Genomic DNA, 15,652 nt, shown 5'->3' with positions numbered 1-15,652 from the left:
AAACAGTTTCATATCCAGTAACGTATTACTAAAAAATATTTAATGCTTACCTGTACCAGACTTGCTTGGTTTTAAAAATAAACAACAGAAAACTTTGTTATACAAAAACAATTGGCCTTGAGTTCAGTTCTTGAGGCTGTGAATTCATTTCCTGACTGAGTGTGTACATCAAATGCTTAACTCTGTCCTCTGATACTGCCTTACTGCTCGACCAAGCTACCACTTTGGAGAGTACGGTTCTATCTAACTTTAACCTCTGTCTACCTCTGGAGACCCTTAGACTCTATACACACTGTACCTCTTTTTGGTGCAGTATATATAGAGCCAGTTTCTTACTAATACTCTTCTGTGTGGAATGGTGGGGCTGGGTGGGAGTAGGGGTGTAAATGTCACAAATATAGAACAAGGACTCAAACATCAGTTAATCATAGTTCTTTGCCACACAATGGCTCAAAGGTAAGATTGTGAAATTATTTGTCCGTGAAGTCAATGTACAAAGTACATGATCAGTGAAGACACAAAGTTAAACTGTCACACAATTTTCATACTCAAAGCAATTCACATGTGTGGAATGAGAACACAACAAGAAACACCTCAACCACTCCATTCCCACACCTGTCATAATGAGTTAACAGAATGTGAGTGTGTAGACAGACACACCAATGTGACTGCTAATCAAGAGTACTAAGACCAGTACACAGGCCGAAAAAGAGTACACACAAAGAGAGAGAAAGTGTATGTATTTCACTGTGAAAGTAAATATGTGGACAACCTAAACACACGAGTATCATTCATAGGGTGTCAATAACCAATCAATGTCTTCCGACATGTAATGTGAATTAAACACAACAGGTCCATTAAAGCACATACCTGCACATGTCCTTCAATCCCCCTCTTGTCTTAAAAATATAGTCAAAACAAAAAATAGGTCTGCATCATGGATTAAGGAGTCCAATCTATTTACATACACTTATCATGAGCTTTATTAGCCTATGCAATGTGTATGATTTGAAGGGCTGTGGACATTCACATCAGTCATTATGTTATGTTTGCACCTACAGGGCCAGCTGAGGACACCACTGGAACCATCCAGGACAGCCAGGCCCAGACTTCGATGGACCAAGAGCACTCCGGCATTGACGACTATCAGCATTCTTTGGAGGACAACGTCTGACCGGACCCTCTGGTATGGGTCACCCCACAGCACCAGTGGCGGAAACACCCCGATCCTCTGCGACCACTCCTGCCTTAGCTGCCAACACCCAGCTGACCCATACCCGCATGGACACAGCATCTTAGGAGACCACCCACAGCACAGCAACACAGAACACTTTGGAGTTGCCCAACAACACCAGTGCCAATAAGAAAGGAGGCTCAATGTCTACTGGGCTAGCACCAACTGGTCCTGCTTGGGTGGGTAGAGGTGGTTGGAGGTATTGTGGGGATTGGAAACATCATGCATCAGGTGCTGATGATGTGGAGATCCAAAGCTCTCCAGAATCCTCAAGGCATGTGACGATGCATAAGGAGAGATGAGCCAGGTCATAGGGATTAATAGGACTATGGAACAGCAGCAGGCAGTGCATAATGAAAAACTGGACATGTTTATGTCACAAATGGATGAACAGACTGCAGTGTACAGGGACATTGCCACCTCCCTCCGCAAGATTGCCACCAACATATCCACAACTCCCTGTGTGCTTACCACATCCACTGCAACAACATCTGCAACAGCCACTGGGAGGGATGTGGACTCTGGCAGAGAGCCCCCTGCACAGTAGCTGCCTGCACCTGAGGGTCCGCAAGAAAAATGTGGAGTCTGTCGTCCTTAGAAACAATGGTGTGAGGCAGATATCTATGCATCATCCCCATAAAGTGACTACCTGCTCCTGATATCCTCCATTGTGTGCCAAGCATTCACTTTGTTGACTGTCACAGAACTCTCCCACATTGGCTAGAGGGTATAAGTTGGACTATGGACTCAAATAACTGTGCATCTACTTTGGAATACCTCATCTATAAACACTACCAAATCCTATCTGCACTTCTCAAAATATTTTATGTTGTAAAAAAATAGATTTAGTAGTTAGTTGGCAGAGCATTATCGGATATGCAATCTACACACAATACAGCACACATATATCACATCACCTACCAACAAGCCAGGCACGGTCATGTTCGTTCCTGCGACCTCAAACGGGGGATGGCACTGTTCCTCATGATGTACGCATTGTGTGCAGATTCAGGGTAATGAGTACAGAAGTGGGATATAGACATGTCTGCCAAACAAACGACCTGGACATTAATTGAGTGGTAATGTTTGCAGTTGCGATACACTACCTCATAAGCTTGTGGTGGCACAAATGCAACGTGGATGCCATCAATGGAGCCAATTATATGGGGTAACTGTCCCAAAGCATAAAATGCCGCCTTGATGTCTCCAAATTCTCCAGGTGTTGGAAACGTTATGTATTAGCACAGATAACGCAGCAATGCCCCCAAAACATCTCGCAGAACACAGCTGAATATGGTTTGTGACATCCCACCAGATGTTGCCACTGTGTATTGAAATGTACCAGTGGCAAAGAAATGTAAAGCTGCCATAACCTTCATTTTGGCCATCGTTCAGTCGGATTTGACCGACCTGGCTGTAAATGAGGTGATAACTGCACAGTGAAGTCTTCAATGATTGGCCTTGTGAAGTGGTACTTCCTGATGGTGTCACATTCTTCCATGGTTGCCAAGTCTGGAAAGGGCCTGTGGACTGCAGGTCATCTGCGATACCTATGTGTAGAGTATAAACACATTTTGTGTCAAGTCACAATGTACCAAGCAACATGCTTAGAGACAAACAAAACATGACATTTGAAAAAATCCCCTTAGATACATATTCCAGCATCAGTACCATACACAGACATGTTATCAGGGTATGGTGATACAGCAATTATAGTGGTGTAATGTAAAAGTCACTAGTGTCTGACATCATGAATGTCTGCAAACAGCACATAGGATCAACAGTTAAAATATGTCACTTTAAGGTTTCAAAAAAACAGTACATGTGCAATAGGTATACAGAATAGGAACATGTAATGAAAGAGATGTGTAACACCTGATATACACATCATCTCACATACTCAGTCATGCCCAACACTCTCACGGGTTGGACACTGCCATTCATGAATGTCTACATTACGCATACATTCACATACACAGACTATTTCAATGTAGTGGATTTTGACATGTATGTATCAATACCATACACTGCAGTCTGGGGCACACAGATAGACTATTAATTCACATTGCACATACAAGATGAAGATGCATAATGATTTCTCTGTCCAGTCAGCCAACGGTAAAATCCTTAGCCATTACTCACACAACAGACATCTACAGTCTGAAAGATTGTATGGCTTTACAATGCATACATTTACAATGCATGTCTTTACAGCACAATTTTTACATTGCAACATCTTTTACAACGCATTCTCTTACATAGCATACCATTACATCGCATTTTCAGAAACTACCTTTACAATGCACTCCATTACAACACATTATACCTTTACAACACATACCATTACAATGCATACCATAGCATTGCATTTAAGGTAAGTGTTGGATAGTATAGGGGTGATAATTATGATTCTACTCCAGTGAGTGCAACAATAGGGTAAGTGTTGGATAGTGTAGGGCTAAAAATTACTATTCTAACTCCAGTGAGCGCAACAGTAGGGTAAGTGTTGGATAGTGTAGGGGAACAAAATTACTATTCTATGTCCAGGAGTGCAACAGTAGGGTAAGTGTTGGATAGTGTAAGGGTACTATGTGTTGTAATAGTATGCGTTGTAATGACTTGCTATGGAATGCCTGCGTTGTTGTGACCTGTATTGTAATGACAAGCGTTGTAGTGACATGCAATGTAATGGCTGCATTTTAATACATGCAATGTCAAGGATGTCGTGATGTAATGACTGCTATGTAAAGGTAGTCTGATGTAATGACTGCATTGTAAAGGATGTTTCCCATCTGAAATTTCAAACATTTTGCAATTGGTCATACTGTACACAAATGAAGTAACAAGGTATACAATCATGTGCACTGTGACCAATACAATACAGATAACAGGATTTACAATTCTCACATGCTTAACAGGCCAATTATACAGTGTGTCATGTGCACCTCAAGGTTAGCTCCTCATGGGAGTGTGTCTTATTCATGTACGACACATGTGTTTCATATATAAAGTGCATACACACATGTACTGTACTAAGAGACATCATTCACATCAGTGTGTGCTCTGACGACCGATTATTCAAAGGACAAGTTATCCGCATCCAAAACGATTCGGTCACAGCCATTAGTTGTCATGGTGAAAGACGCGGGTTAGTATTCAAAGAGCATGTTATCCGCATCCAAAACGATTCGGTCACAGCCATTGGTTGTCATGGTGAAAGACGCAGGTGAGTATTCAAAGGACGTGCTATCTGCATCCAAAACGATTCGGTCACAGCCATTGGTTGTCATGGTGAAAGACGCGGGTGAGTATTCAAAGGACATGTTATCTGCATCCAAAATGATTTGGTCACTGCCATTGTCTGTTTTTTGCTATGGTGAACGACGTGTGTTTGGACTCATGTCTTCAGCTCATGGAAAACAACTCTGTTACCTCCCATCATCAATGTATTCATTTCAACTGAGATTACATACAGAGTGTTTGAAAGTCACAGTAGGCGTGTCGTTTGCAAGCAAACGTAATACATTGGATAGATTTGTACAATGCGACCAACGCAAACCTATCACTTTTGATGCATGGATTTGAGACCACCTTTGCTGTTTAAATATAAGTCTTTCTGTATGTGACATACATGTATGTGACAGTTGGGTACTATATTGCCTAGGTTCCTATCGTCTGTACAGATCATCGGTTTGGGTTCTCTACACAGTAGCAGGTGGGGACACAATTCTCGCACCTTGTCAGATTAAACTGTTTTCTAAATATACGGACAGATCATGTGAGAGTAACTGTTACCTGTATTCTTTTGATCTCCATGCCTATTTTTCTGGCTGGTCACGTCTTGCCCATTGACCGTTAAAGTGCGGTATACTATTTTTATTCATTGCTAGGTTTGTTATTATTATTTATTTGATGGACTCTAATTTATACTTATTTTACAATTTTGTATAGTATATCTGAATGGCTCATTGGCTCATACTAGATGACTCTCCCCCGCGATTCTTGATACACCTACCATCTCTCTGATTTAACACATGCAGCAGATTTCATGGTGAGTGGCCCATTCCCTTGAGTAAAGCAATCTTTGTGACCTAATGACATGCCATTGATATGAATATATCCTCAGATGTTATCTCCCCTTATAGGATCAGCACCATGCGGATATTTGAGAATCTGAGACCTTGTTTTGAAAAACAGTTATATTTAACCTTCTTTCTCTTCAATTCTGCCAAATGATGACGAATTCGTTTTTGGGATTGCTAGGATTGCACCTATAAACTCTTATCATGTTGTCTCTATTTTCGCTTCTTTTCTTGTATCTCTTCTTTCTATTGTTTATTCTTTATTTTTTTATTTTTTCATTTTTATTTTAACTTATCTCCATTTCATGTAAGGACTGGATATGTAATCGATTCAATTTCAAATTTCTGATCCTTTGATATATAGGCTGGCTATCAACAAACCAGATGGACCGTATGAATGCATTTTTTCTCGTGTTATATTTGATGCATGTAAATTTGTTTTTAAATTGTATATATATATATATGTATATATATATGGACTTTGTGAAATCGTAAATACGCTGTTTTTGTTTTTTATATGCTAAGATAAGTGTGCCATAGAGTGTATACACACATCAGGTCTTCTTTGATGCAACAAATTTAATTGTTTGATGCGTGTTTGGCTTTTTTCTTATTTTTTCCATCCTATGTGGTATATATTATGTCTATATTTTTATTTTTGTTTGTCTGCAGTCATTGTATGTAATCAATGTTTTTATGGTTGTTTCAGCCCTGACGAAGTTCCGCCAAAGGAACGAAACGCGTTGGCTGTGTGTTTTATCTGGTATATTTACCACAATAAAGAAGATAACTATTTGGACTAAAAGCATTGTCCCTGATATACCTCAATGAGTGCGCCTTCCATCATTTGTTAAAAGTATTTTGATCGGGAATTGTGCCTTGGGACGACAGGCACTGGAAGTGTGCAGCGCCGCAATATTATTGATTACACTATTGTCTTGGTCGTGCTAAACCTTGGTCAGATTGTCCTGTTCGTTTCTCCTTTACACAGTCACGACTGTTGACATATGTGTTTATGGTCTTGAATACTCAAACATGATGGCTTGGTAAGCAAGGTTTTTTTGGCATCACTGTCTGATACTAAGATGTAAAATATGCACAAAATAAAACTTTGTTAACCACATGTTACGTGAGACATGAGCAATGTTAGCAGTACATTGTGCGTACTATGTAATCAAAGGGAGGGACAGTCAGACTTTGTCCATATAAAGATGGACTTGTTCAGTGTAGCCAAGATTGTTCAACAGTCTTGACTGTACTCATGCTGGAAAAGGGTTCAGTCACTAGAATCCATACAGTCAATGCACCCAGATGTGCCAGTGGAATGGTGTTCCGCCTGAGGAAGTGAAGTTGAAGTTTTCAGACATGGCCGTTTGTAGACCAATAATTAAATCTATGAAACTTCATTTGTTTTCAGTCATCAAATCTATATGATTCTGCTACATGACACTGTGCATATATGCACAGGACAGTGTACTACAAGCCTGTCAGAGAAGCTATGCCTACTGCCTTGGTGTCTCCACAATGACACTCATATGTGTCTACTGATATTGGATATACAAAGCTATGGAACACGTTATCAATCACTGTGAACTGTGTAACATGACTCATGCAATGAGTATACATTGTGCATGTTTGACAAGGTAGACATGTGAGCTGTGACATATGAGCCAATGGTTCAATATTAGATGACTAAGGATTTCAGGATGTGCAACATGTCTCAATGAGATCTGAGATTCATATTCCCATTTTGATGGCTAAACTCACTTGCAGGAGAGGAGGCAGTAATTTCAGTACACAACTCCATCATGAGCACAGATAAACATTCCCGGCCACAAACTCCATCAGTCAACCTTTTGGTTCTGTACTTTGGTGTTGATTCACTCAATGTTGATAATCACATCCTGTGTGATTGAGCAATGTGAAAGTGGCAGGGTAACAAGTACCATTTCTGTTAATGCACCATGCACTAATAGCACAACTCAATGTGATGTCTAATATCTCTGAACATCTGTGATGTTAACTATGTGTCAGTTGAGTATGGATGACTCATGGAAATCCATTCTTTTTGTTACTTGGTCACAGCATCATCAGCGGTAATAGGACGAGAGAGTGCCACGGATGTTGTGTGAGCAGAACGTCAAATTGGGTCCAGTGAAGAGTCATCGGAGGTGGGAACCAGTGATGGAGAGGATGAGTGGAGTCTCACTGACAGCGGATCTGCAACACCATCTGCAGCTTCAGAATCAGATCACAGCTCCAGTGAGGACTCCCATGTGGTGGCGGGGGACACAGAGAATGCATCTACAACATCAGAGTCCACCTTCTCCACCACTACCCTCTTCACCCTCCCTGCTGCTCTCAGTTCCACTGTCTGTGGCCGCTCCTGTAGCAGGGGCAAACTATCCTTTGGACCAGGCAACTCACCTCGCACCTGTCTCCCCTGCAAGCCCTCTTTGTTCAGACCAACGACCTCCTGAGGCAGATCTGTGTGGGGCAGATATCGATGCTGAGTGTCCTCCATGCCACACAACTCTTTTGACAGATATGTCAATGTACATGCAGGGTGGCGAACACCCATTACAACGATGAGCACACATCGCGGTTGCATAACAACGCTCATTTTACATTGTGGAACGTTTACATAGAATGTCTCCACAACGCATGCTGTTACATCGCAGGGTTTTCCACATCACGTGCTATTACAACACGTTTATATAGTATGCCTCACGTTTATATAGTATGCCTACAACTATGATGTGTGGTGACGTAATTGATGTGATGGGATAACATTAAAGCCTACAACTATGACGTGTAGTGACATAGTGCAGATTGCACAACTATGAATACGATGATGAACTATGTGCTTGAGATGTTGTGCGCAGACATGAACTTGCGGTGCTCGGCGTTTACTTTAACGCTCAAACACATCAGCTTGTGGTGCTTGGCGCAGACATGAGCTTGCGGTGCTCACCACAGGTGTGACATTGTGGTGCTCTACTTTAACGCTCATCCGCCCAGAAAGCACATGAGCTTGCGGTGCACGAAACACACAGGTGAGACATTGTGGTGTTCTACTTTAACGCTCAACCACATCAGCTTGCTGTGCTCGGTGCAGACATGAGCTTGCACTGCTCACCACAGGTGTGACATTGTGGTGCTCTTAGTGCTCATCCACACAGACGTAATCAATGTGCTGTAATCAGTACCCTTCAAATGTGATGATGATGTATACGATGATGAACTATCTGCTTGAGATGCTGGGCACAGACATGAGCTTGCGGTGCTCGGCGCACAAAGGTGTGACATTGTGGGGCTCTACTTTAACGCTCATCCGCCCAGACAGCATGCACATCCTCCCAGCCAGCCAATAAGGTTTTGGAGAGCATCCTTCCAATGCAGGTCAATCACCCAGCACCCTAGTCAGTAGGACACCCCTGACAATACACTCTTCTACCTGCCCAATGGACTGCCACACTGAATTCGTCTACATGCCTCAAAAACAGATGTTACTAGGTTTACTTGCTGCACAAGCAGCTTCAATGCTTGACTTTCCATTCTGCTGAAGCAACTAGTGCCTGCTGTCTGCCAGGTACATTTAGACTAGGGTTATTCAAGCACTTTGTGTACAGCAGTGCAGGAGCTGAAAGCTACTTGGATCCCTCAACTCGGAATGCTAAGTGGCCTACAGCATCTTCCTGCCACGTGAATACACGGCCTTTCCAGTCTGCAGCCACCCACATGTTGGCCCAAGCATGCATCTGAATGATGGGCTCATACTGCTGACTCCACATATGGCTTTCAGTTGGCTGCATGCCAGCCAACAGGATGGAGCATGCTCAAGGGAATGGTAGGGAGTGGCACAGGCAAAAACAGCACCATAAATATTCATCTTTTATTGCTGGGGTGCATGCATAATCCTTGAAGAGGCATTTTTATTTTCCCTAAGGTCACTCATACATGTGCCACGTATGATTAACACACTTTCATTAGACACGTAGGACTTACAAATACTTATTAATAATTGCGCCTTGTACGGATTAACAGGAAATGCAAGGACAAGGTTGGATTCTTTAAAGTTTTTATTTACATGTGGGCAAAACTAAATGTACATATTTAAATCTTTACCACTGTATTACATTATTAACATTTTTATTTACATGAAGGTTACACATTTTGAAAGAAAAATCATTGTCACTGTATTATATGACATAATGACAAGTTTCAATTACAATGATTTGTTGTGCAACCGTTTGGTACTTTTTTAAATTATACTTATGAACTTCAGCTACACAGTGCTTGCAGGCCGCTTCATAAGGTAAGATGCAAGTGTTACATTATGTATGTTACAAGGGAAGTAATACAATAGTTACACATATGAATTCAGTATGAGGGCCAGGCTATAAAGGTAGCTTGAAGCCACAGACAAATTAAAGAGTTGTAATGCTGCCAATAGTCTTGCAGACATTTCCTTAGTTCTGTGGGAAATATGTGGGTAAGACTACCTGTCAAAGATGGAGACATGCGCATTGCTTGAAAAGTTTGCTCCTTAACCAAAATTTTCAAATAATGGAGCAAATTAGAATTGTGCAATCCCTCAATGGTATTATTTGTATTTGCTCCTCCCTCTAAGCAGGTCGAGTAGCAGTTCCACCAGTCCACAAGAAAAAGTGGCTTCCTTCTACGACCTGACCTGCTTAGATGGCCCATCCATGTGTCTTCAAAATAATTGAGGTTTGGTGCCAATTTCTCTTCATTTTACGTAAAGTATTCAGACTCAGTAATAGAGGTGTAGTACTTGTCTACACTTTCAGGAGGAACAAAGCAAAGTGCTGTCATTTTTTTTTACTCAGACAGCAGCTGTCAGACACATAATCTGCAATTAGAGATGTTATTTGGATTTTGCGCCAACAGGCCTGAGAAAAGTGGAAAAAACAACCTTGAAATTTTGTCTCAGAGTACAATTTAGTTATAGTATTCATCAATGGCAATTCAAAGTCCGCTATAACTTTCCGAGGACTTTTTCAAGAGGTTTTGGATTTTACAACTGAAAAAGCTCACTATACGTGGACGATTGTTTTTCTGGGAGCATACTGGACACCAAGGGGACAACTGTGTTGTTACAGTACCCATGAATTGTATATATTTGTGTGAAAGGGTGGGGCGTGCTTTTAATTGTACCATCCATCATCCACACCTCCGTGTTCTCCAACCTAACAAGGTTTCTGGGGGTGCTAAAGGTTAAAATGCGCTTCTGGTCGTTTTCATTGTCATAGAATAGGAAAGGTCCATTACAAACAGTGACAGGCAGTTGCAGAGGAATACATATATCAGAAAATGTTTGAGGGGTAACCTTACTTTCCTCAGCCCAACTCTGACGGTGACCCAGCAAAGAACTTGGGGGTTTGGTTTGGAGAAGACCTTCGGTTTTTAGTGCAAATCATGAAACTCACCGGAGTGTGCTTCGGCACTCTTAAATCTCTAAGTATATTCTTCCCCCTGCTTCCTAGACCAGCTAAGGAAATGGTCACCCAGGCTCTTATTCTTTCTTGCATTGATTATGCCAATGCCCTGTACATTGCCATTCCGGGCTATCTGGTAAAAAAATTGCAGATCATTCAGAATGCCATGGCTAGACTTCTGTTCAACATCTCCAGAAGATTTAGCATAAGACAGCATCTTCAAGATCTACACTGGCTTCCTGTGGCCCACAGAGTGCAATTCAAAGCTCTCACTCTGGCCCACAGAGACATGCATGGTCTTGGACCAACGTACCTTAGAAAGCGCTATGTTTTTTATGCTCCCAGCAGGTCTCTGCGCTCAGCCTACCAACGCCGGATGGTGATTCCCAGATTTCGTAGGATGTGGCTTGGAGGTCAGTCTCTCTCCGTGAAAACAGCCACAGCATGGAACTCCCTCCCCTTGGATTTATGATATATTCAGGACTCTAGGTTGTTTAAAAAACAAATTAACACTTTCCTCTTTAACAAGCTGGTTTAATCCCCTTGCTCATCAGGTCACAGTAATTTTTTGCGCACCAGGATACTCACGAGTAATTGTTTTTAGGGCTGCATGCCTATTTTTTACGTTGTATAATTCTACGCAAGTTTGGGATACTAGGCATACTCATTGCAACATGTTAGGGATATATTGGGCTACTTCCCTTAAAATTGCACCGCACGGTTCGTTAGAGTTGACTGCAGGTTCTTTCATTTCATTAACCGATTCTCTCACTTGAATCGCTGTTGCAGAGGCAGAGAGGCTATGGTCTGTGCTTCTTAAAACAGAGTCAGCATTCTGTCTCTGCAATGAGTGGAGTAGTATTGCACATACCTCCAATGACACTGAGGCTCAGAATTTGCTCTTTGCAATGGACATAATCACTATATTCTAGTATGCTGTTTCCTCTGCTGGAGGTGATGTATTTCACCATCTTTAATCCAGACATTAGCTGGGGAAACAAATATAGTACTTTAAATATACGAACAAGTTGATGCAGTCAAAATAACCTAAATGTATAATTCAATTGTAACCAATATTTCAGTATGTGTTTCATGTTGGGCAAAATGGTTCACCCCATGTGAAACACTTGACTAAATACCCATCCTATCCTATCCCACTCATACGACTCACACCTACCTTGTTGCCTTTTAAAAAAGTGGGTCACATCGTTTGTTAGCTATGTAGAGCAGGTAGCTGTGGTATAATATGGAGATCACACTGCAGGACATCAGTTTGTGAAATGTTGGAGGGACTCAGTCACCTAGTCATAACCTTTTAGATGCAATAGTCTGGTTGCAAATATCACAACTTAGTATAAGACTGTCAACACACTAAAATATGGTATCTGAAGCCTTTCTAACACCTCAGAGTACTGTTTAGCTCAGAGAATTTTCTTACTACCATTTTGTGTCTATGCTGGATTCTGTGGAGAATCCCTTTGCCATAAATGGCACAGCTGCCAAGGTTTCAGATTGCTATATATGACATGTTCATATTTGCAGTATAATTATGAGTGACATTTCAACCACTATGAATGACACCCACGGGCAAAAGCAAGCAATGAATAGGAGGGAAACATAAATATAAAAAACTTCACCTATTACAGCTTAACTGTAAGCAAAGAGAGTCTGATGCCATGTGACATGGAGGGGAAGCAGTGAGCCAGACAAGGTAAACAACAGTGCCCAGGCTGAAATGACTGTATCAGTACTCTTTTTACCCTGAATCCGGCTCAACATTGTATCTGCCTGTGACAACAAACTAGAGCTATTGAGTTAGGCTCTAACACTGGTGGGACACAGGAGTTGCAGCTCTTTGAGCAATTAAGAGCATACTACCACTATATTTAGAATGACTGTGTTTTGATAACGCACACATGCCCCACAATACAACAGGCTGAATCACCATATGGCACAATGTATGGATCCCATGTACAGGCATATTTCTTATTAAATCATAACATTACCGAATACATCATTCACGTCCTAAGTCCCCCCATAGTTGTATGTATTGATAAGTGTAAGCAAACACCGTAAAGACCACACTAGTAATCTGCCCATATAGGCCTGTTATGTGCCTCAACAACTTTGGATCAGACGACACATTTGTATACTGCTATGTCTCGGGATTCCATCTTAATATCAAAAACAGGCATATTCGCTATCTGCCCCCCTTTATTCTTGAGACTCAGCTGGACCCTGCACGCACTCTATCAGCCGCTGGCGCCGGTATGGTCGGGCCAGGTTGCTGGATACTGGGGGTGTGTAGGCAGCACTCTATGTTATTAATGAAAAGCTTGCCTCACTTGCATGTGTAGCTGGTCCATCGTCATGCCATATTATTGTTTGTAATGTGTGACAAGCCTTTGCAGCAGACTCTGAGGAAGGATTCAAACTTTAATGAGTTAGTTGCTGTTGAACATCTGAACCAGATACACGCGGGACGTCTTGGGCGACTGGATTTGTGGAATAAAGCTAACTTTTTGCACTTACCCTCCTTTGTGGAACTTCAATTTCATTGCATTTGGTTACAGATTTCACATCTCCATGATGTTGTCTTCGGTGTGAGGTTAGGATATGGCAGGACAGTACATTTTGCATCACAGTCATTTACATACTTGATGCCATGGTGGGCAGGACGGCATTAAACTTTATTCACTTTGTAATTTATTTAGTTTGTGTTACATCACATGCCTTGGAAACACTTATTGATTAGGAGAAAAACGTTGGTGTAAAGCGTATGGTGTACTTCACAATCAAGTCAGTTTGATGATTTTTGGCAGTATGCCAGTGAAAGGGAAGCCCTTAGGAAGAGAAAAACAAAATTAGTTTATGTACAATCGGCTACAATCACCGATTGCAAAGAACGGGTTAAACGCTCAGTTATTACTTGGTTAAACTTACTGAATATGGCGGATGTCTGGGCACGGGAACGTTGGAGTCACGTCTGGTTAGCGCGGAAATCGAGTCACAAATGGCTGGAGACATGGCGGCCAACACCTTTTATACCCCCCCATTAAGTTTTTAGGAATAGTGAAGGGAAACATTTAGGTAATGTAGGATTTTCAATTGTAGAATTTGTTGTCGCCAACAAAAAAAACCCTTATTCGTTCTCTGAAATAGATATTTGGAGTATTGTGTATTCTTATCGAGATTTTGACCGAGTGACTAGAACTATTTAGGTCCTAATGCTCGATTAATCCTTACATGATGTTGATAACCCACAGCTATGTTTGAGTCACATCCTGCTGCTTACCAACACAACGCAGTATCTTCTTGCTCACTTTCGCCTCCCTCTTTCCTCTATCCTACCAGGTGACACTCCACTGTTTTGTATATTCACGCTATTTTTGCTAAACATGCATCTATCTAGTAGTTTTGACTAGTGCTCACGACTGTGCCGTCCCCTACTCCTGTAATACTGTGAGAATGTAGGTTAATTATCCCTGCACAACATATTTGTGTGTATTTTCTTTTTCAGGTTAATAAGACTTGAGTGGCTAATGTTGACCATCACTACTTCCATTGAACACCACACAAAAAGTGTGAGTAGATTCTTTATGTTTGTTTGTCCTTCTGTCCTGACGAAAGCCCCATAGACTCCGTTGAGCCGAAGGGGGCTGAAACATGTCGACATTTTTTGCAAATTCGCACTACTAGATCCAGTAACTCGATCTAGGATAAGTACCCACTTAATTTTAATATAAGATCTCCACCACTTCATTAAAATCCTTCAGGTGTAGACCTTATTTTTAACAGTTTTTTCACCTTTTTTTGCACTGGTCTCTCCCTTTTTTCATCTCTGGACACTGCAACCTAGACCAGAGGAGCCTCTGGATGAGGCAGGCACCCACACTCTCTATGGTATCCGATGATAACTGCCGAAAAACCACAATGTAGGGGCGGATGAACGATATATACCGCAACACCTTTATACATTGGGTCTTTTGAGGATACCATAGTTTTTCTAACCAATGGTCTAGAATTGTCACAAGTGTCCATTTTTCCACTTGATTAACCTTGATACTTACCCGGGGAAATAAATGGACATGTATTCCTCCTCCCCATTCTGATTACACTTGTATTAAGCAGCGGACAGCTGCGGGAGCTTTTTCAAAACAGTGAATTACACATTGTTTCAATCCTCACTCTGGAGCATAACCATGGAGGGTAACGTTGGACTGAGCTTTGGCGAGAGTGATATAGAAGAAATTCTAGCAGGTCAATCCCTTCTTCAGAATAAAGATCTTACTGAAGCACTAGAACAAACAGACAACTGGGACACACTCTCCGAAAAGAAGAGAGAACAAATACGGACTGCGATTCACGGCATTATTATGACTGAATACCTCCGACAAAAACAGCTCCGAGAGGCCTTTGGGTTAGCAGTGCCCCACGTATCTTCCTACATGACTTGGCCTTCCGTAAAGACGTCTTCCATCTCCTGGAAATGCACCCTTGACTATCTGCTGCTGATCATCAAGACAGCAAAAAGACTCTCAGAAGCTTTGCTAGTGGAAATCCAAACTCTTGAAAATGAACTAAAAAAAGGAATAAATCCACTAACCTACAAAAAGAAATTAGAAGAACTCACCAAAGAAATGGAAGAGACACAAGAATTCATTATGCAGAGCAAATTACTGAAACTGAGCAAAGATCTAAAAAAGTTCAGTCAAGAAAAAATGCATCCCTATACTAGAGAGGATTATAATTCCAACGACCAAGGCTCAGATAATGAATCCTTAGGGAGAGCCTCTTCAAACAACTCGGTGAGCAGCTCTGAGGAACACACCCCCAGAAGAGGGGGGTTTAACAATCGATCTCAAAGATTCAGG

Source organism: Lissotriton vulgaris, chromosome 3_1 (genome assembly GCF_964263255.1).
Source record: "Lissotriton vulgaris chromosome 3_1, aLisVul1.2, whole genome shotgun sequence".
NCBI classification, from domain to species: Eukaryota; Metazoa; Chordata; class Amphibia; order Caudata; family Salamandridae; genus Lissotriton; species Lissotriton vulgaris.
This window is presented reverse-complemented; position numbering follows the sequence as displayed.